Source organism: Procambarus clarkii, chromosome 60, assembly GCF_040958095.1.
Source record: "Procambarus clarkii isolate CNS0578487 chromosome 60, FALCON_Pclarkii_2.0, whole genome shotgun sequence".
NCBI classification, from domain to species: Eukaryota; Metazoa; Arthropoda; class Malacostraca; order Decapoda; family Cambaridae; genus Procambarus; species Procambarus clarkii.
The window spans coordinates 31,973,413-31,998,310 of NC_091209.1; positions in this window are offsets into that span (position 1 = coordinate 31,973,413).

Sequence of the window (24,898 nt, forward strand, 5' to 3'; positions counted from 1 at the left end):
TGTGGAAGTAACTGCAGGATGGGAACAGATTTCCCGTAGACATGCTTCTCCAGCTACCAAGTTTGCTCCGTTATCTGAAATCATCAGCTTAGGGCATGATCGGCGTGCTGCGAATCTGCGGAAAGCTTGAATAAATGATTGAGCAGTCATATCGGGTGTTACCTCTAGATGTACTGCTCTGGTGGTAGCACAGGTGAACAGACAGATGTATGCCTTGATAGGTTGCTTATCTGCAGTCCCTGTTAGATATATTGCTCCTGTATAATCTACTGTCGTTTCGAAAGGGTGTAGATGGACCACTCGTTCCTTTGGTAGGGGTGGTGGCCCTGGATAAGAGCAAGTTCTTGCATCGTACCTTCGGCATATCATGCAATTCTGCAAGATTGATTTGACTGACTGTCTTCCCTGAGGAATCCAGTACTGCTGTCTGATTTGTGTGAGTGTGTCTAACACTCCTCCATGTTTGATGATTTGTTGATGTGTATGCAACACAATCAACCTTGTGATCCAATGATTTTTTGGTAAAAGCCATGGATGCACGGTATCTAGATTGATATCTGCGTGTTTAAGTCTCCCTCCACAACGCAGAATGTTGTGATTTTCTTGGTCTATCCACAGACCGAGATTGTGTTTTAACTTATGCGGAAGATTTTCATAGTTATTCCCATAAGTTTCTCTCTGGGCTTGTCTTACCCAATAGATAAGTGCATCTGGAAAAGTGTATTTTATACCATTTTTCCTGAGATAATGAAACACGTTCTGTGTTACATTGATTAATTTGATGAGCGAGGAGTAACGAGTACAATCCAAGACTGATATTTGAGCTTGCTGCCTGGTGGTAGTTATGGTTTGTGTCGTAATGACGTGTGGCTTTTGTTCAGGCCAACTACCATTCACTAACCATCGAGGCCCATGAAACCAAATATCTGCCTTTGCAAACTGTTTAAATGTCATACCTCTTGATAAGAGATCAGCTGGATTATCCTTTGTTGGTACATGCAACAATTGAAAGCCTGCGGAAATTTCTTTAATTTCCAAGACGCGATTTTTTACATATGGAGTTGGACAGTTGTCGTTTCGTACCCATTGTAATACAGCTTCATTGTCAGACCATATAATGACATCTTTGATGTTCTTGGTTGACAAGACTTGTTTGATATGCACTGCTAAGCGTATGCCAGTTAGCAGTGCTGTTAGTTCCATCTGAGGCAAAGTCCTCTTTTTTAATGGAGTGACTCTGGCCTTAGAGGTGATAAGATATGATTGATTAGAAGTCACTAAGTAAGCACAAGCTCCAAAAGCTTTGGCTGACGAGTCTGCGAATACATGTAGTGATACTTCTTCATTTTCCTCGACTATGTGTCTCGGAAAGATTATCTTTTCAACTAAAGTTTGTTCTTGAGCCACTTCCATGCAAGCTTTTTGTAACTGGATTGGTAGTGGATCATCCCAACCAACCTTAGTCTTCCAGGCTTCTTGTACCAATAAACGCCACTTGATAGTCAAAGGATTTAGTAGACCAAGTGGGTCGAATACTTTGCTAACTTGTGAAAGCAAATCCCTTTTTGTAGCAATGCAATAATTTACTGGCACAGCTCTGATCGAGATCGTTTCCGAGATTAAATCCCACTCCATACCTAGCACCTTTTGTGATTCTGGTACGTGATATTCAGGGTAATCTCTTGCTATTTGATTATTCAATGTTGCATTATTAGAGGCCCAAGATTGTAGTGGCATGTTGGTACCTTGTAGCTCCTTGTTGGCCTCTTGATATAATTGTAACAGTTCAGTAGTACTGTTAACTGTCCCTTGAAAATTATCTACATATAGATTTTGACTGATTTCAGTCTTACAGGGACTTGATGATTTCTTCAGATGAGTATCTAGAGTTGCTTGCAACAGAAATGGACTACTTGTCGCGCCAAAAAGAACTGATGAGAATCTGAAAGTCACTATAGGACTATTGATATCTTCTGGGTTCTCTACCCATAGAAACTTAGTGAAGTCTCTATCTTCTTCCTGCAAGCCGACTCTTAGAAAGGCCTTACTTATATCTGCTGAATACGCATATTTGTTAAGTCAAAACTTCAACAGTATGTCATGCAATTTCTGAGTTAGACTTGGACCTGTTTGTAAACAATCATTTAGACTGGTTCCTTGGGGTCCAGATTTAGAGCTACAATTAAAAACTATCCGTAAAGGAGTCGTTTTTTATTCTTTCATTACAGCCATGTAAGGCAAAAAATGGCCTGTTTGCTTATTGTCGTGTTTCACAACTTTGATGAAATTATTCTTTAATTGTTGAGCAATAATCTCATGATAGAGTTTTAAATGCTCAGGCCTTTTTCTTAGCTTTGTTAATTGAGATTTAAATTGACTGTAAGCCATGTGATAATTGGTAGGTAAGGTTTTATGGTTGATTTTCCATGGTAGCCTTACCCAGTACTGTCCATCATGGTACTGTACAGTTTCTAAGTATTGATTGTATGCACAGACATCATCAGGACTTGGTTGTTCAGGAATTATTCCTATGGCATCAAGTTCCCACAATTGATGTACAGATTCCAATCCATCATCAATCATGTGGGGGATTTTAAGTGGTGACTGTTTTTTGCCTAGTCATGCCACTATTACAGTTTCTGTATGATGTGATTTTTCAGGAGTTGAAGGTTCAAGATCTAGTATAGGTCCTGTCATCAATATGCCTCCTGCTGATTTGAGTATATTCATACCCATAGATTCTTCTGATCCCAGAATAAATCGATGATAGTAGTCAGCTCCAATCAGGATTCCGATATCCCCTATGTAGTCAGAATCAATCAGAGGATCTGCTAATTGTATTCCTTTTTCTTTTAGGAATTTAATTGTGGCGGCCAGACCAGTCACTTCCATTTCAGTAGGAATTTTATCAACTACTATGGCTTCTACTGTCCTTTGGGATGTACCTAGACAGACATTGAGTTTTACTACTGGAAAGGTTCTACGACCAGAATTAGTAAAAAACCCTGATATGGAGGTAGATACTTGCTTTGAAGATTTAAGTTGTAAATCTTCTGCCATCTTTTTGCTGATAAAGGTTTTCTGTGACCCTTGATCAAAAAAGCCTCTAGTTGGAATACAAATTCCTTGATTGCATAGTTCTAGCTGTGCAGTAGGCAATATGGCTGTTGTAACGATTTCTGTATCCGAGTCGTTGACATTACTCATTACTGTACAAAATTGTACGGTTGTGGTGGTATTATCGTCTTTGGGCTTTGCCTGAGATGCAGGTTGATTATTGGAAGTCTGTGATCTGGATTGAGTGTTAATATCACCACAGAGTGCTGTGTGATGTACACTTTTATGACAATATTGGCAGTTCTGCAATTGAGTGTTACACTCACTTGTATCGTGCTTCCGTAGACAACGGATGCACCTGTTCAGAGATTTCAGTCGATCGATTCGACTGGCACGGCCTTCATAAACTGTGCATTGATAAATGCTATGTGCTTCTTGACAGAATAAACATTTTGGGGCACTTGTAGCTCCTTTTGTCTTATCTGTCTTAGGAGCTTGGTTTCCTACAGTTCTGTTAACTGTGGGGGATATAGCATAAGAGCCAACATTATTCTGTTTCCACTTTGCAGAAGAGGAGTTTTGTTGCCTTGATTTTTGACTGCCATTTTGGACATTTTTGTTTTTGTCCGTGGATTCACCTTTGGGGATTTTTTCTTGAGATCTAAGTTTTCCTCGGCTTCGTAATCTTTGTACGTAAGCTCGAAGTCCATCAAAGATTTGGCTTTGTGATAAGATGTTGGTGTTATAATGAGTGCATAGGCTGTCTATGACCTCATTAGGAAGTTTCCTTTGAATGATTAACTTTGTAAGCCACTCTGCATTTCCTACAGGTACTTTTGTACTGAGGGCTTTGATGATTGATTCTATAGACAATCGAAATGATTGTAGTGACTCATAACTTTTATTTGGAGAGGGTAAATCCAATAATTTGTATGAGAGACGTGCAATTGCAGTCTCCTTATCACTGTAGTTATCTTGTAACAACTGTAAGGCATGGTCGTAATCATCATCTGTTAATGACAAATTAGCAATGACCTGCCTTGCCTCTCCCCGTAACTGGCCTTGCAAATATTGAAACTTTGTTGCCTTTTTGAGAGAGGTCTTGGAGTTTATTATAGAATCAAAGGCTCTCCAGAAGGTATCCCAATCGTCTTCATCCTTGCCCTCAAAATATGGTAAATGTACCTTTGGGAGCTCTTCGGCTATATGTGTGATAGTTGCATTGCTCTGTTGAGTGGATGAGCTCACATTGGATTGGGTTCCTGCTTGAGATATTTGTTTGATTAAAGGATCAAATTGATCTTGGATTTTATCTTCATACATTGTCATTTCAACGACGATTTCCTGAAGTTTCCTTCGGGTTAAATCTGCATTAGCCATTTCTGTTAGATAAATCTCTGCATGGGGGCCTCGTAGCCTGGTGGATAGCGCGCAGGACTCGTAATTCTGTGGCGCGGGTTCGATTCCCGCACGAGGCAGAAACAAATGGGCAAAAGTTTCTTTCACCCTGAACGCCCCTGTTACCTAGCAGTAAATAGGTACCTGGGAGTTAGTCAGCTGTCACGGGCTGCTTCCTGGGGGTGGAGGCCTGGTCGAGGACCGGGCCGTGGGGACACTAAAGCCCCGAAAGCATCTCAGGATACATCTCAAGAAGATGGCGTTTGATTTGTTCATACTTATCCACAGCTGCTTTTACTCTGTTATTCAGAATTATTAAATCAGGAGATGGTTGTCTAGCCAACTTTTGACATTTGTCAATCAGTTGAGTTAGGTGATTTTGCAGACCATTAAGTGTCCTCCTATTTCCTGTTTCAGCTGCTGGTGGAATACTGTTAGCCATTTTGACCTTTTCCGAGTTTCGGAGATTCCGAGATTTTTTCTTTTTTCTGATAAATATGTATGATGTTAATGTATTTTAATAAATGAGCTTTCCTGTCTACTTAGGTAATGATTCCAAAGATCGTCCTTCATTTCTTCCCTGGAATCTGGTTGTAGCAGGTGCTCAATTATCAAAAGTACTGTAATAATTTGATTTGTAACCTGAATGCACCAAGTTGGTAAATCCTGTAATAATTTTTAAAAAATAGTAAATGACACTATTTTTGCAAAGTTATTACAAGATCTGTTACCCTAATAGTTGCTTGATAAAAAAACAGTAGAATGTCTAATGGTTTTACCTGTAATAGGGTTTGTACAGTTGATTATGGCTAGATTGTAATGAAATGCTCTTACAGTGATGATAACACTTTTTTAAAGAATATTATGTAATGAGCAGCTCTGAAAATCAGTAGATTAGAGATAATGCTAGATAATACACTTAAATATGTATGTAATGTTACCAGAAGTGAGGTAGGTAATGGTATGATTAAGATGCAGTTGTGTCTGTGACACTGATACTTAAGTACTTTGGTTTCTTAACACTGAACAGTATCAGTATGCTATGAATGCTTACTAGTTAATGGATATGGTGGCTTAGGCCACTGCAAACTATTTGTTTACTTAGATATATAACTATGATAAATATTGGCTGATAGCTAGGTTAGGCTAGAATATGTAAGAATTATTCCAATGCAAAATCAAGAAGTTTCTTATGTATATGGCATTGAAATATTCGGTAAACGATTGATCATAAATATCTAGGTACGAAGGACCATTAATGTGGGAAAAACCTGCTAGGATTGATATAAGAGGAGACTACCAGGGACTTGTACTGAACTAAATTAAAAAATTACTGTCTGCAAATTAATTCAACTAAAATCTCTAACTAGGGTTGCAAATCCTAGCTCCTCATTTCCTAATGACAGATTGTGGGCTCTAAGGGACAGGTGGGGTGAATGACTTAGTTGATAGAAGTTCCAGTCCACCTGTAGACAGGGATCTCACATCAGCTTGTATTTTATACAAGGATAAGAATTAATAAAATTCAGTTATATGACTGAACACTGGCTCTGTTTAAATCAGAGATTTAAACATACTGTCAGGGGACATATTTTCCCTGCTCTCTCGTGCACTGAATTAAGTACGAAATTGCACAGTGCGCCAGTGATGTGCACCGTGATTCAATTTTCTGAATATAACTTTTCCACAGTCGTGTTGGGTGTCGTTGGACAGCCCATGACATTTGCTAGCCATTGATGTCATTCTGATCGCTGTATCATGTCTGTGAAGGAAATTACAGGAGGGAGTTGATTTCAGGGAAATTTTTGTACAAGTCAAGTGTAGAGAGGGAGGTATGGGGGGTTAACCGCCGTAGACCACCCCCCCCTATCACGTGTCCACCTCGTGTGAGAAGGGGTAGCGTCATGGGGCAGGTGCGGCATTGGCTAAGGCTCTGGGGCCTCAGAAATGCTGAACCGTTATTGGCCAAGACGCTGAGGGGTACCGCATGGTACCCCAGGCATAGAGTTGGCGCGAAAAGATATTCTTACCTAGGACGTTGCTTGGGGTGGACGACATTTCCCGTGCTAGGCCAAGCATCGGGAAATACCGCCTGCAACGTTTCTCAAGTCACCCCATTCATCTTTCTATCTTTCCGTGTGCCGTGCGTAAGAATCCGGTAATCGGAAAGGGGCTTGTATCGAACCGTGTGAACTTGTCATCTAGCCGCATAATTGTGGGACGCCATCTTAGAGGAACTGGACTGAGTGAGGCGTTAATTATCAGGCAACAAAAGTTACATCCGGTGTCTATCGTATCTGTGCTTGAAGATACTGCTGGGAGACGTGCTAGAAAAGGTTTCAGTGTTATGAGAGAAACCTTAAAAGTTCTAATTCTGAGGAACAGTGAAGGACTCCGTCTCGGGTCTCGTGTACCGTGTAACACCGTGTACCGTCGTATCCTGGGGTACCGTGTCAAGTGGAAGGGGCGTGGTACCACATCCCTGCTGTTGTGCGCTAACCTTGGCCTGCCTGTGCCGGTGTGTCTGCGCCATCCTGGTCTCTGTGTGTGCAAAGCTAACCCCGTGGTCTAGAACCCTGAGCTCCACCTGACCACGTGTAGGAAGTGAGGACGCCTACGTCATCATCCAGCAGCAGTAGTGGGAGTGTGATTGATGTGTATGTGTGAGTGAAAGAAGGTTGCGGGCCCGCAGGTTTGATGTAAGTACATTGTTTCGGTTTGGGTAATAAAACTCTGAAGCTGGGTTCGCCCCCAGTGTTCCGTCTGTCCTTTGTCCCTGTGACCACCTGGGGAGGTGAATGGGAATTGGAGACGTGTGAGTCTACCCTGTTGCCGTAATCAAGTTGAGGATTGGGCCCAACTGTGATTTATGACGTGTGTGAAGACACCTAGTGACACATTCAGAGGTAGAGTAAAGTGAGTTATTTGCTTCTATTTTTCTATGTGCCGTGTATGTATTCGCTGTAATTTGATTCCCTTTTTCAGCAGTGAAAAGTGGTAACAGGGAGATTTCCCTTGGTTATATATTTTACTGTTGTGTTGTGGTAAAGTGTGAATTATTGGTGGATAATTTACTGGGGGAAGTCATTTACAAGTTTTGCCGTGAGTGGCAAGGTTGTACTGTGTTATACTGTGTTGTACCGTGTGTAAACCGTAGACAAGTTGGACCTTGGTGGAAGGCGTTGTGTACTGTGAAGGATTCCGTGAGAATTAAAGTCAGTTAACGTCACCGGGGGTCACGATTTACTTAACGAGGTCACTTGTTCGTTGAACATTGTTGTGATTAACGTAGAGTCGTGTAAAGGCAACAGTCACAGTAAAGTTCACGCAGTGGAGGAATTGTCAAGTGAAGACTAACGTAGTGTTAACGATTTAACGAGCTGTCGTTAATTTTTTTTTTTTTTTTTTTTTTTTTTTTTTTTTGAGATATACACAAGAGTTGTTACATTCTTGTACAGCCACTAGTACGCGTAGCGTTTCGGGCAGGTCCCTGGAATACGATCCCCGCCGCGAAGAATCGTTTTTTCATCCAAGTACACATTTTACTGTTGCGTTAAACAGAGGCTACAGTTAAGGAATTGCGCCCAGTAAATCCTCCCCGGCCAGGATACGAACCCATGACATAGCGCTCGCGGAACGCCAGGCGAGTGTCTTACCACTACACCACGGAGACTGCAAGATTAAGACGGAGATTAAGCTGTAATTGAGTGATTAACGTAAGGGGTTAACGGTCTGTTATGATTGGAGTCAATTGCACTGTAATTAAGCTGTTGTAATTCGTTGGACTGATCAGCTCTGTCTGCGGACAGAGTGATTAAGCACTCGTAGCTAATTAAAGAGAATTAGTAACCGCCACTTAGTGAATTCACCAGGTGTTGATGTTGTTGTTTACACGGAGTGTTGTAACCTTGTGTGTGGTACAGTAGTCTACCCTCGTTAAGGTAATCTTGTTATAAGACCGGAAGTGAACTGTCAGTTGAGAGACAGTAGGCTTTATCAATACTCGACTGAATTAATAGGCTTTTGTATTCAGTAATTAATTGGGAATTACTCACTGAATGCTTGACTTTCAAGTTGATGTAATTAATTGATGTATGAGTTATTGCTGCCATTTAAGTGTCGTAGAGACACGGGTGTGTTAACGTAATTGTTTAAATTCAATTAGAGTAACTTTGTTTTGATTGTCCTGAAAGACAAGTGTTAACGTCAGATTTTTTATAAGGGGTTATCATTCTTGGATTAACCGCCTTGTAACTTGGTACCTCGTTGAGGGCAGCGAGCGCCAGTCAAGTCTTTGTGATTATAGTATTGGTCACCGTGAAGCCGTGACAATATTGATTGCAAGCTTGCGTCACCAGTGGGCACCCTTTTGTTCAGTTAGTGTCATTGTTCAGTCAGCGACGATGGGATAAGGATACCGTGGGTCCATCAGGCTGTTGATTAGCTGTTCTTTAATGTGCCACTGGAGTGACAGTAAAGTAACCTAATTCACTGTGTAGTAGTTTTAGTCTTGTTTTTGTGAATAAATTGTTTTCTTATAGAAAACGGTCGTTTACATCAAACCTTCCAATATTACTGCCCCACATTTTATGTTCTGCAACGCTTTGCCTGCTTATGTTCATATTAAGTCTGTATCTAAAGCTCGAGTCCATTGCACAGCACCACACTTCTATAAATAAGAGGTGAGAATCCGTCGGCTACCCTTTATTAGTTTGTTAACTAGGAGGAGCCAGCGACCTAAGTGACAGGTGTTACCCGAGTGGTTTCGCCTGGCGGTTTGCTCCCGCGGTCCTATGATCTTAGGCTTTAACATTAAATATCTGCCACTGGCAGCTCTTGCTGTTTAAGGTCTGCCTCTCTTGCGAGGTAGTTGCGATTAACGTAACATCAATAGGACTTAATTCTTTTGATAACCTGTCAAAGAAAAAAAGTCTCACACATACATAGTCTAACCTAGCACCATAACTATTAACAGCCAATATGTACTTATACTATAAACAACAAATTAAATTGTAAAAGTATAATAAATGACTTTAAATGTAGTCTAAATACTGTTAACCAAGTACTAGAAATCATTCAATTAAATGAACTTGTATGATAACTTAAAAAATAACAAAGCAAACAATTGATAACTTAATTTATATATTCAAGTATATATGCAATGTATTTATATTCAATTTGTGATTAGGTACAGTCAGCTTGACTGAATCTCTTCTAACACAATGGACACTTATGAGGTTCTTTACTTATTGCGGCTGAATTCTTTTCTGACACAATGGACACTCATGAAGTCCAGTGTTGGATAAGATTCACAGCTACACTACAATTTTAATAAACTTACTGAAAAATGAGGCGTTGCCTCGCTTTATTACCGACAGACAGATTTATAGAATATTAAAGTTATACAAGCATACAATTGGCCAATTAATACGCTACTGTAATAACCTTCAATATACTTATCTGAAGCCGGGTGCCTGTCTGACAGGTTTGCCAGACTGATTAACTCTCTTGTCGCGAGTTTAGGCACATTATTTTCTTTCACAGCGTTGCTGTATGATGTACTAATAGCTTTGCTACTTTATTTTACTTTAACTGCATTGCAGAAGAATGATAGTTGATGGTGAAGGTGGAGCCAAGTCACTGTGTGCTCCGCTCTACACTTATAGATATAAATGTTCTAGGGATTTTCCTTGTAAATATTGTCCAGGTACTCCCCCAGTTCTAGAGAGTATTCACTGGTGATAAAGATAACTAGATAAGGTGTCCTAAGCCAAATGTTCGCTAAGGATCCATCACTTGTTCACTGAGTTGTAAACAAACGTGAAGTGCCCAGGGGTCTGTTGGTGGGCGCTTCTCTCCCAGCCATCGCCCCTCCATGCTCCCTGAGCATGGTAGCCTTCTATGAATATTGATTGATTATTTTTACAGTCTAGACTTATGATTGAGATAAGATGTGATTGTAATATAATTAGATATAGGATATAAAGATTATTAGTAGTACTTGATAGTACCACTGATTCTTATTAAGGATTCGATTTTATCTCTACCGGATATTGAATCAATGTTCCAATAGTTTTTTAATTAACAAATCCTTCCAGAAGCTTCTGGATCCTTGAGAGATCATGCACAAAGTCACGTAGGCATCAATAGGGCCCTGTAGCGTACGTGATCATAGTGACATTGTCATCTAGGATCAAGCTATATAATGAATCTATAATGATTCTAATATGATTTTGATACGATTTAGATATGATTTTGATATGATATAGAAATGATATAGAAATTATACATTTCTTAGATGATTATTAGATGTGGTGGGTAAAAATTTCCCACAGGGGACCCCTGAGCAGAGCGCGGTGTCAACGGCGCCGGAGCAGAGGACGGTCTCACAGGCCCCGGAGCAGAGCACAGTGTCGGGGATGCCGCAGCAGAGTGCGGTCCCTGGCAAAGGGAAACAAACAAAACAAGGCCCCAAAATCTGTTGGTATTACAAATGGGCTACCTGTAAGCATGGGGAATCAGGAAGAACAAATAGAACATGTAAATACGATCACTCTAGAAAGTGCAGAAACCTCCAAAATACAGGTAAATGTACCAAAAGCTGTGAATTCTTTCACCCAGAAATTTGCAAGAACTCTTTGGACAGGAAAGAGTGCTTCAATGCTGAATGTCCAGCTTTTCATATAAGAGGTACCAGGCGAATAAAACCGACAGACTACCACTATGAAAACAACTACTACTCCTTCGACCGGGATAATTTTTTAGCAAGAGGAGGAGGAGAAGAATGGCTAAAAATGACCAGACTCTACCACCAACTCGGTCAAATGCTAGAGAGGACGCAAACACAGTGGCCTCCTTACCAGAGCTTCAGATACCAAGTAAAGCATCCAGCACTTCCACTAACACGATAACATCATTTATATTTGCCAACATCCAGGGTATAAAAACACGCAAATCCAACAAAGTTCACTTTATTGATGGTCTCCTTCATGAGGCAAATGCAGTGTTTGCAGCCCTTACGGAAACTCACACAAAGGACTACCTTGATGGTGAAATATGGATCTCAGAGTACAATCTTTTCAGATGTGATAGGAAACACCGGCTTCAGGGTAGGGTCAGCCTCTACATCAAAGACACACTCATCTGTACTGAGCTGCTAAACACCTCAAATGATATGGTGGAAGTGCTGATAGTCAAAATAGAGATCCTAAATGTAGTTGTTGTCCTTATATATAAGTCACCGGAGGCAAACCCTCAGCAGTTTAAAGACCAACTAATGAAAATAGAACACTGCTTGGAAAACCTCACAAATCCAGCTCCAAACATCATCCTGCTTGGGGACTTCAACCTACGGCACCTGAAATGGAAGCACCTGGCTAATTCAGTAATATCAGAAAGAATACCAGGAAGTAGCCTAAATGAACAGGCACATGCAAATGACATGCTACGGATGTGCGATAGGTTTGCCTTAAACAGCAAATAGTAGAACTAGGAAGGAAAACACGCTGGACCTCATTTTCACCAATAATGATGAGTTGATCGGGAACATAATGATTACAAATACCTGTTACTCAGATCACAACTTAATTAAAGTTCTGACAACCATGGGGAATGGACCTTCAAAACCAGTCCAGATTCCCGGTGGAGGAGATTTCAGCAAATTCAATTTCAATAAAAAACAGATAAACTGGGAGCAAATAAACCAGGACTTCACAGAAATAAACTGGGAAGAACAGCTAGAAAATGCAAACCTGAACTAGTGCCTGGAAAAAATAAGCTCAGTAGCACTAGAAATATGTTCAAACCGCATACCCCTAAGAAAAAAGAGAAAGAGATGCAGATTGGAACGGAAACGTCGTTCCCTATACAGGCAAAGAAAACGAATCGCGGAACAACTTGAGAGTTGCACTCTATCTCTATCACTCGGCCTATATTAATTCAGGAAAACTTGGCTTATTAGGCAAATCGGGCCTTGCATAGTTGGCCGAGAAGTGCATTCTGGCTACTAGGTACGACATATTTATATATATCATATATATATATATATATATATATATATATATATATATATATATATATATATATATATATATGAATGAAAACTCACACCCCAGAAGTGACTCGAACTCCCAGGAGTCATTCATTCATTCGCATATAGTCAGTTTTTTCATTCGCATATAGTCCTGGGGACTGTGGGAACCGACCTGTGAGATTTATATTTATTTAATTTATATGAATATATATAGAATTTATATTTACATTAATTTATATACTTCGATAGCAATTTGTATAATGATAAGTGGACTGTATTTCTGCAATAATCTCATAATCTCACAAATCGATCCTCTACACATTAGGGGGGTTTATTAAATTAATATATATGCAGCCAATCAAACTACAGTATTAACTACATACATTGAAAAGGTTCCTTATCTTATAGTACAGCAGGTTAGTCCACCAGGTATAACTAGGGTGTAGACACCAAATTATCCTCTTTGAGGTAGCTTCCATCACCCAGTAACTGGTGCACAAAGTCTTCCTCGTCTTGACCTGTCAAAAGGGCGCTAACTGTGAAGCCAGGTTCTATATATGACAAGCTATATCAGAGAAAACACTATACATGGAACCTTAGACCTGGCTTAATTACCTTTAGTTTGAGGCGATTTCGTGATCTAACGGGCTCACCCTACCCAATGACATTAATGGCCACTAATGATAGATAAACGGGTTTCGGAAAGAACACTTAACTTGATTTGATGACAGCGTGTTGGAGATGGTACACCTTTGGTTTCCATAACACTACGTCCAAGTAAAATCAACAGGAGCCGAATTTGCTCCCGTGTGAGCCTCTGGTCTAGTATCAACAATGGCTGCCCTCCTTCCTCACTGACGCCTGGCTTACATTGTCCACATGACAGAAAGTGATAGAAGGGTCACATTTACTCTACTTTAATATTGATAATTAAGTTAATTTATATGAGATGTTTTTATGATGGTAAAGTCCAAAGACTAATGTATTTAAGAATAATTCCCACCATAATAGGTGGTGATTTATAATAGTATGTGGTGATGATATCCCATTTTCTTTAGACGGTAATTCCACTACAAGTTACGTTTTCTATGGGTAACTTGTTGGTAATACAGCAGCAATTATTATCTGTCTGAATGATATATTAAATGGTGTCGGATTTTCCGACATAATTCCCCAGGGGCTGCTCACGGGTCGAAGTCCTATTTAGAACAGACGAACACCGATACTCCTCCTTCGAATTATTTGATTAATTTGATGTTAGTAGTTAGTAATCACACATTTGTGCGTCTGTTCGTACAGGACGGATGTCCCGTACTAGAGTTGCAGGGGTTAGAAGTCTAATGCGATTTCATTTCCCTGTCAACTCTTGAAAGGCTAATATTCAAGCCTAATTACATATTATTTAACCCAGAAGACTGAATGTGATCAAGTACTACAGTCAAGTATGATTCAGGGACTGCAGTGAGATCAGTGACATTAGATATAACTTGAAGTTTGTTCAGGTAACTAGTCACTGATATATAAACACTGAGGCCCATGGAATACATCTTGATTAAATAATAAATGTATCAAATCAGTCATCAGATTTATTGGGGTTTAATTTAGTTAATTGATTCAGAAGATTGAATAGCTCATCATTAAAGTAAAGCATGGTTCTGAGACTGCAGTGGGTTCAGTGACATTGGTCGCAGTGACTTGTAGCTGTTTTAGGCTACTGTTCACTGATTTGCCACTGAGGCCTCATGAACTCATCTTCAGCTTTAAATGATGATACTAACATCAACCTCTGTTGGTATAGTCAGCTGTAATCTCCTTAGTATAATGCTACTGGAGAAATATAATCGGCTGACAAATTTAGATTTCTATTGGTATTGTTTATCTGCAGGCATAGGTCTCCTCACGCTTGATACTGGGCCTGAGAGTAATTTACCTCCTGCAGAATTTAACATGGTTATGCCCTGATATTTAGTAGGGCTACCGATGAATCGATGGTAGTAGTCTGTCCCCACAAGGACAGCCATTTGGCATTTGATTTGCTCAAATTTACCTGCAGCTGCTTGATAATAGCTTTCCAGGTCAGCATAATCAACTTGAGATTGTTGTGACAAATCTTCACATTTCTTGATCTGTCTTGTTAAGTGGCCTTTAAGACCTGCAAGGGTTCTTTTCATTCTCCCTGCATTATCCATACTGGCTCGTTGGTGAAGCCTTGTGGGACTTGTACTTGGGCTGCTCATAATACTGAACAACCTCTAATGGTAGCCTAGGGTAAAATGCACTCACTAGGCAATAATCCTACCTCTACTAGAGGTTAGCACTTAAAATTAATACACATTATATATATACAATCATACACACTAATGATTTGAGTGATAAACCAGTGACACTGGAAGTACCTTTAGGTTAGCTCTTCTATATCACCCTAGGATGGTAGAGACACTAATTAATCACTCAAAGGTGTAATGATCATAAGTAAATTATTATATATACAACTCAACTCGAGTTGGTAAAAATTACACCCAAAATAGGGTCTGGACCATTCATTAATGGTGTTAGGTTGTTCAATATAGTACAACTGACTATGGTAATAATGGGACTAAGATGAACAATAATAGTTCAACTAGTCATATCCTACCCTGTTGTGGGTTGGCAATTAGTAAATATTATACTGTGATCACTAGTGCAATATATATTAAATAATTCTCTATTTTGGAGAAATAATATACACAATTATTGATAATAGCCTCTTAATTAGCCTCTATGAAACTTCTAATATTATCTAGAAGTATTAAATATTATTAGTGACCTCGCGAAATAAACTCCACAAAATTCGTAGATAATCTCTCGCGAAATGTAACACCACGTAATCCGTGAACAATCTCGCGACACAGTCACTAATTTGGCTGGCTTCTATATTAGCGCTGTCATTTCACAGAATAACACGCCACCAAATCTCTGTGGGTGTGCATGAAACCGCTGACGAAGCTGATCTGAACTGAGCGTGGCTCGTGAACTCGCACGAGTCAACGCCGCCGTCATTGACTGCTGGCCTTTGTATAAATAACACTGCACTAGTATATTTAATGAATCCACTGGTTAACTGGTTCATCCGGTACTAAGATGACCAAATGTGGGTTCATAGGACCAAATATTCCGGTTCCGAAGGTCCAAATAATGTGGGAACCGACCTGTGAGATTTATATTTATTTAATTTATATGAATATATATAGAATTTATATTTACATTAATTTATATACTTCGATAGCAATTTGTATAATGATAAGTGGACTGTATTTCTGCAATAATCTCATAATCTCACAAATCGATCCTATACACATTAGGGGGGTTTATTAAATTAATATATATGCAGCCAATCAAACTACAGTATTAACTACATACATTGAAAAGGTTCCTTATCTTATAGTACAGCAGGTTAGTCCACCAGGTATAACTAGGGTGTAGACACCAAATTATCCTCTTTGAGGTAGCTTCCATCACCCAGTAACTGGTGCACAAAGTCTTCCTCGTCTTGACCTGTCAAAAGGGCGCTAACTGTGAAGCCAGGTTCTATATATGACAAGCTATATCAGAGAAAACACTATACATGGAACCTTAGACCTGGCTTAATTACCTTTAGTTTGAGGCGATTTCGTGATCTAACCCGTTCACCCTACCCAATGACATTAATGGCCACTAATGATAGATAAACGGGTTTTGGAAAGAACACTTAACTTGATTTGATGACAGCGTGTTGGAGATGGTACACCTTTGGTTTCCATAACACTACGTCCAAGTAAAATCAACAGGAGCCGAATTTGCTCCCATGTGAGCCTCTGGTCTAGTATCAACAATGGCTGCCCTCCTTCCTCACTGACGCCTGGCTTACATTGTCCACATGACAGAAAGTGATAGAAGGGTCACATTTACTCTACTTTAATATTGATAATTAAGTTAATTTATATGAGATGTTTTTATGATGGTAAAGTCCAAAGACTAATGTATTTATGAATAATTCCCACCATAATAGGTGGTGATTTATAATAGTATGTGGTGATGATATCCCATTTTCTTTAGACGGTAATTCCACTACAAGTTACGTTTTCTATGGGTAACTTGTTGGTAATACAGCAGCAATTATTATCTGTCTGTATGATATATTAAATGGTGTCGGATTTTCCGACAGGGACCATTCAGGCTTGTTCGTATATATATATATATATATATATATATATATATATATATATATATATATATATATATATATATATATATATATATATATATATATATATATATTAGTATATTTTGGTAGCAGTCTTTCCTGTAGACATATATTATTAAATATGACCGAAAAAGTAAGATTAATAAAACTTATTAATAGGCTTTCTACAATCACTTCCATTTCAATACCCATTGTTTCGTGTTCTGTCTTGTCTTATAAGTGTATAATTAATACATATTATGATTTTTGAATTACCTACAACAGTGAAAAGAAATGTACGAAAGATTGAAAAAATTTGTGTTAGAATTATTAATCTTACTTTTTCAGTCATATATATATATATATATATATATATATATATATATATATATATATATATATATATATATATGTCATACCTAGTAGCCAGAATGCACTTCTCAGCCTACTATGCATGGCCCGATTTGCCTACTAAGCCAAGTTTTCCTGAATTAATATATTTTCTCTAATTTTTTTCTTATGAAATGATAAAGCTACCCATTTCATTATGTATGAGATAAAAAAAAATTTATTGGAGTTAAAATAAACGTAGATATATGACCGAACCTAAACAACCCTACCTAACCTAACCTAACCTATCTTTATAGGTTAGGTTAGGTTAGGTAGCCGAAAAAGTTAGGTTAGGTTAGGTAGTCGAAAATACATTAATTCATGAAAACTTGGCTTATTAGGCAAATCAGGCCTTGCATAGTAGGCTGAGAAGTGCGTTCTGGCTACTAGGTACGACATATATATATATATATATATATATATATATATATATATATATATATATATATATATATATATATATATATATATATATATATATATATGTATATATATATGTATATATATATGTATATATATATATATATATATATATATGTGTGTGTATATATACATATATATATATATATATATATATATATATATATATATATATATATATATATATATATATATATATATATATATATATATATACATATATATATATATAACATTAAAATATAACAAATGTAGCATTAGCACTGTCTAAATTTACACGTTCTGCTTACAGAACAATTCCACAATGATGGATGCCAGGCGTGGTGGCAACGAAGTGGAGCAGCTCATCAGGCCATTATTTTTAAATTCATGTACAAAGATTTTCTGCCTCCAAGACATGTAGTACTGTAAGTACTACCAAGTACCACGAACATACCAAGTAAGACTTGGTATGTTCTTTCCATATGTTATTAAAATTAATATAGAAAAAAAATTGAAAGGCCTTTTTTGGGGGGTGGGGGATCATTTATTTTATACTTAGATGTAGACAACTTTTGACAACTGTTCCAGGCTTAGAGCTCTTTCTTCCAAGGCTCATCTAAAACCGTACCCTACCAAATTTTCCCTGGAATATAACCAACTAATCTGCTTACAACCAAGTCACAAATTATTGCTACATGAACATTTAAGGATCTGAGACCAACCCATTAATTAGTCTAGTTTCTCACCGATGGGGATAAGAAGCCTGTTAAGATCGACGTCCCCTTAGGCCAGCTGACCTTCAGAAGGTAAAACACAACAGTTGCCTCACTTATGGGCACATACTGCTAGGTAAACGGAGGCATCAGGTGGAAGGAAAAATATCCAAGCATCCATGTCCTGCTACAGTAACATAACCCAAAACTTTTTTTGTTCTGAACTGACTGTGCAATCACTGTTACAGGTGAATTAGCCATTAATAAACCAATCAAAAGAATTTTATGTTATTAACCCACAATGTCCGTGGTGTAGTGGTAAGACACTCGCCTGGCGTTCCGCGAGCGCTATGTCATGGGTTCGTATCCTGGCCGGGGAGGATTTACTGGGCGCAATTCCTTAACTGTAGCCTCTGTTTAAAGCAACAGTAAAATGTGTACTTGGATGAAAAAACTATTCTTCGCGGCGGGGATCGTATTCCAGGGACCTGCCCGAAACGCTATGCGTACTAGTGGCTGTACAAGAATGTAACAACTCTTGTATGTATCTCAAAAAAAAAAAAAAAAAAAAAAAAACTTCAACTGTGCATCACATCCAGGGACGTACTAAAGTAATAGTGAAAGATTGAAAACAGTAGATGTTTTTTCACGCAGGGTTATAAACCCATGGAACTGCCTACCCGCCAAAGTCAAATCCCAAAAATGCTGAACTTTAAAATCCAGCTTGAAAAAAATCAGGACAAATGGGGGGGAGGGGGAACTTTGGCAAACTGTCGGATTCCTGTCCTCGTCGAGACCAGTAGAGTATTAGTGGCCCTCGGGTAAACTCGGGTACCACGTAAGATATAAAAGTCCAGCTGGGTAAATGAGTCACCCATATGCTGCCCCAGGGTGATAATAAACAGTTCCAATCTTGGGGGGAAAAAAATTGAGCACCTCACCTTGGCAGGAAGGCCTCAGTTTGTATCAAGCAGCCACGAGTGATGCAAGCCAGTCGAGCTCACAATGCTGCCAAATGGTGTGCTTTCTTCCTCGCCTACCACCTCTGAATATCGCTTGTCCCCTCCCATGTCGGTGGTCGGGACCTCTATCCCGTCTATGGAGATTTTTTTTAGCCCCCGATTCCCTCTCGATTTCTTCCCTTACTGAGGTGCGCTCCTTGGTTTCTACTGCCGTCCCCTCCGCCTGCTGTCCTTGACTGCCCCTCTGTTGTCTCCTCCTCCTCCGGACCCGTCTGTCCGCTTTTGGTCTGTCCTCCCACTCCCTTCCCTCCATCCTTACTAAGTCTACCCGTGCCCTCTAACCGCCACCCATCCTCCGAATAGACAATACGTTTTAATACTAAGTGTAATAAGTACATTTTCATACTTACGTATTTAGTACATAATTGCATTTATCGGGCTGTTACAGTTACTGGGTGGCCTCCCTAGAATATTCTCCCCGAAACGATGAATTCGTTTTCTTTAATGTAACGGGTGTGCTGTTTTCTTTTCTTAATTTTTGCGGATACTCGGTCAATTTTGCTTATACTCTGTATACTCAGCACAAATTTTGCCTTTATAATTTAAGGTATCATGAAAATTGGCCGCTTTTGAGGCAATTAAGCATAGCAGAAGCACAGTCACTGACATTCAAAGGAAAGAAGGGATGGGATAACTATTTAAATTACGATTTAAATCCTTCTAATTTTTGCTCGTTCGTCAATGAGAACTGATGCCAATGCACTGGCCAATAAACTGAATAATACTGGCCACTAAACAATAGATTGATTGATTGATGATTGATGAAGATTAAGCCACCCAAAAGGTGGCACGGCCACGAATAGCCCGTAAGTGGAGGCCCTCTCTGAGCCATTACCAGTATCAATAGATGATATTGGAGATCTGTGGAGGTGCGGTCGCACCCTGCCTGACGGGAGATGTCTCCCGTGACTAAACAATAAACTGAACCTATCATAAAGAAGAACGACGACCATTGACCGTCTAGTGCTCCAATAAAGTGTAACTGTAATTAACAATGCTCAAGTCCTGACTAACAGTCAAATATTAATCCATCAACCACGAAGCAGAGCGTCTCCCAACATGAACTCTAGTCAGTTGCCCTCAAGCTAGAGGAGGAGCAGGCAGGATGTATCCATCCTCCTGTTTGACATAGGCCTAGGCCTAAGGTCTAGTCTTCAGTGCGCCAAATAGGTCAGCTACAGCGTTACTAAGTGTGCACCTTCTCTCCTACCAACTGTGGTAGGCCCTGGATGTGTGGATTGGCCAGAAATTAAGGCAGTAATTGTTAATGTGGCAATATCGAGGCCTGGTGAGGGGAGAGTCGTGGCGTAGGTGAGCCGCCCCACGGTACCTGGAGCCTCGGGCACCACGCGCGTGAAAAATAGTCTTTGTGCCCTCCCTACCCAAGGTCGCGGTTTGTGTGTGCGACTAGTGTGTTTACACAAGAGGCTGCCAGGACACCCCATATAGTGCCCCTACACTACGTGTGGGTGTAAACCTTGTGCCTTGTAGGCGTCTATATGTACATGTGTGTGTGTAGGTTAGAGTGCAGTGTTGAAGACATACCACCCAACAACACATGAAGTGTTATCTCGCAGTCTCGCAGTCTCTTGTCTAGCAGTCTCCGTGGTGTAGTGGTAAGACACTCGCCTGGCGTTCCGCGAGCGCTATGTCATGGGTTCGTATCCTGGCCGGGGAGGATTTACTGGGCGCAATTTCTTAACTGTAGCCTCTGTTTAACGCAACAGTAAAATGTGTACTTGGATGAAAAAACGATTCTTCACGGCAGGGGGTTCGTATTCCAGGGACCTGCCCGAAACGCTACGCGTACTAGTGGCTGTACAAGAATGTAACAACTCTTGTATATATCTCAAAAAAAAAAAAAAAAAGTGATCATGGGTGCATTTGTTCAACAACAATAACAGGGTCCATAGAATTACCCAAATCTACCCAAAAGTACCCAAAAGTACACAAATCCTCCTAGCATTACGTAAGTAATGAAGAAATATGGTATATTTACTTACTATAATGTTGGTGCTACACGTAGAACATGATCAAACCTATTTTTACTCTGAAATAATCTAATTTCATAACGAAATTACACGTAAAAATGTGAGAGGTGACGCCATAGGAAGTCGACGGTCCAAGCGACAATTTTGTGGAGCGACTTATCCAAGATATATGGTCGCCTGGATAGTGTTTGCTGCCATAGCAGCCTCCTGTACACAGTGATCCAGTCGTCGCATTTCATGGCTCAAATTGTCGCAAATTAAATTGGTGATATTAACAAGTAGAATGTGTATTTATAATAATATTTTTCATAAACAGCCACAAAATCTTTAATATTTATTAAACAAAACGTGTCTGGAAGTTAAATCAACTCCACAGGACAAAAAATTTGTTATATAGATACTAGCGTTATTCGTTGGTATGCGTTCGCTATTTAAACTGATCATGTCCTTTTCGTTCATTGAACACCGAACCCTACACGCTCTCTGATATATTGCTTAATTACCAAATATTCACAAATAAAGATTATATTTGTATATGTTATTAGAAAGGCAGAGATAAAATAGTTTTTGTGAATCCATCACAGAGATTATACCTTATTAGAGACGAAAAATATTCATACTTTAAACAAGGCTTCTTGGCCGACGCTCTCTTTGTCGATATGGGAACTACGACCTTTCGAAGATCAATGTTAATTTAATCTAGATATTGAAATAAACGAAGTTTTCTATGTCATCATAAAGATAGAAATATAAGCTGCATGTTAATACTTTGGCATAAATATAACTGAAGTGAAAGTGAAGATATATGCCTTTTTATAGTTACTTGATGGCTCGCTCAGGGAGTGTGAAGGCCTGCACACAAGCCAATCAATTTTATAATTAATTTGCATATATGCAAAGTAACGTCATAGGTCTTTATGTCAGAATAAAGACAAATGTAGACGATAATGTAACCGCATTTCAAGGAAAACATATCTTAAATGAAAGCAAAGTTATGGTTAAATAAATAGCCAATACCACACCATCGCCGGTGTCCGGACACATGAATAGTCGCATTAGGTGAAAGGAAATGTACCCAACCATTTCCATTTACCCAACCAGTTTGTGTACCCTATACTCATCCTCTGTGCGGTAATTTATTGTGCATCCCATACTCATCTTGTTACCAGTAGTTTGTGCAACCCATACTCATCCTGTGACCCATAATTGAATCCGTAGTGATTGTAGTGCTTTTAAAATGCTAGGCTAAGCTACATACGTAAATACATAAATACACAGATTTACGTATGCCCTACATAAAGTGTTCGATGTGTCTTTTACATAGTGTCATTAACGTGCATTTACAAAGGTGAAATGGAATTCTGATCAGCTTCCACATATACTCTATACACATACATATACACACACACACACACATATACGTACATATACATATATACATACATATATACACACATGCATACACATACATTTGTCTCATTTACTCTGACAAGGTGAGATAACTGATAGAGAAACTAATGTGCAATTAAGCACTTAATCACTGAAGGTGATTAAGGTGCTTTCACAAGCTCAGGTTATAGAGTTACATCACATACATTCATTGTATAATTGATACGTTACATGGTCAATCTAGGGTACAAGTCCAATATATCATCAAGTGTTCCAGTACTCAAAAAGTAATTACACAGTTCAGCATACCTTAGCCCAGGAGGGCGAAAGTCAGTCAGTATGGGACATTCTACAATATAATGTTCAAGGGAGTGCATATTTTCTCTTTCACAAAGTTGACACATTGTGTACTCGACATTTGGGCTTTGAGAAAGCTGCCAGATACGTCTTTATCCCAAGCGTATTCTGGCCACTATAATATCACATTGCCGGGTTGTTGTTCCATTAATCCTGTATGTGAATGTCTCCGCACGATATCTATCATAATATTTAATGCTACAACTTTCAGGTCTTTGTGAATTTGTTAGGTCGGTGAGATTTTTATTAGATGTTTGTTTAAGTATTCTCTTTGTCACTGCTAATGAAACACTCATATCAATTTCTACCACTGGTTTTCTACAGGATGTCTTTGCAAGCATATCAAGTGTCATGCCTTGGGATGCCAACATGTGATGGTATCCATAGGAATTAAATTTCAAATCTCGTTTCTTTGGCAGCTAAAATATTCATTCGAATATCACTGACTATTTTCTGGGTGTCACTACTATGTGCGTTCAATACCAGGAGTGCACTCTGCGTGTCACAGCATATAAGTCCACTGCCTTTGTCTTTTAAAAATTCCGTGGCAAGGTATATGCCTGCAAGTTCGGTTTGAGTTGCATTTGCCCAGTCATTGACGCGCTACATTGCTGTATGTACGAGATTGATTGATTGATTGATGAAGATTAAGTCACCCAAGAGGTAGCACGGGCATGAATAGCCCGTAAGTGGTACAATTTTTTTTCTCAGTATTCTGAGTTTGCATTTAACCATCAAACTGTTACCGCGGGGGAGGATACTGCTTCACAGTCTTTATGAGGGTCTCCAGCTGCTGAACACCTGTGTTGACCAGGAGAGTGGCTGTGTTGATGGCTTCAGGGTGGCCACTGCATGATTCAGGAACTCTTAAAGCTCTTCTAAGGTCATTGGTTGCTTCACATTCCAGAAGATAGTGAAGTAATGGCTTTTCTGTGACAGTTTGGCAGAAGATGCACTCTCTCAGTCGGGTTTCACCAATCTCCCAGTTGCATCTGTAACCTAGACGTAGTCTATATAACCTAACTGCTATTTCCCTGTGGATTCCTTTTGGGATATTTAACCCTTCTAATTTGGTTGCCTGAAGATACCATGTTGCAGATGGCGAACCTTCAGCTATTCTCTGGTGCAGGTAGGCTTTGTTGAGATGTGAGAGTTTTTTGGTGATGATGTTTTTTATGTTCTCTAGGCTGGGTTGAATTGTTTTATGTACCACTGGATGACGAGTTGCCAATTTAGCAATTTCATCAGCTTTTTCATTTAATGGGATTCCAATATGGGATGGGATCCAGTTTAAAGTTATGTTGATTCCTTTGCCTTTAGCGACTGCTCCAAGATACAAAATGGTGGTAATTATTTCCACATTATCTTTCCACTGTTTTTGTCCTAGTATTTGAAGTGCAGCTTTTGAGTCTGTGTGTATGATTGCATTTTGAGTGTTTTGTGCAATCACATATGCGAATGCCTGTTGTATGGCAAACAGCTCAGTTTGGGTTGATGATACTAGTCCTCCCAGTCTCCAATATGCCTGTACACTGGCCGTGCAAAGAGCAGCGCCAGCACTCTCATATTCTGTGTCCACCGATCCGTCTGTGAAGATGTGGGTGGCTCCTGCTACTGCTATGCTATACATTTGCTCTTCTATTATGCGCCTTAGGATTGTCGGATCATAGGCAGCCTTTTTCATTGGGAGACTTTCTATTACTATTTTGAAAGTAGGCTCTTCCCACGGCGCGGAAGGAGTGTAATTTGGGTGTGGATGATCACCCTCTCTATCAAGAATCATGTTTTTTAAATGTAGTCTGTTTAGGACTTTTCCTGCTCTTGCAACCCAAGAGTTTCCATTGTTTTGGCCTAGTCCAACCACCAAGGCCTGCCGTACTTGGATTGGATCAGAAGAAATAATTATCTTACTGACAATTGTAGCTGTCCTTTGTGATATTCTTTCT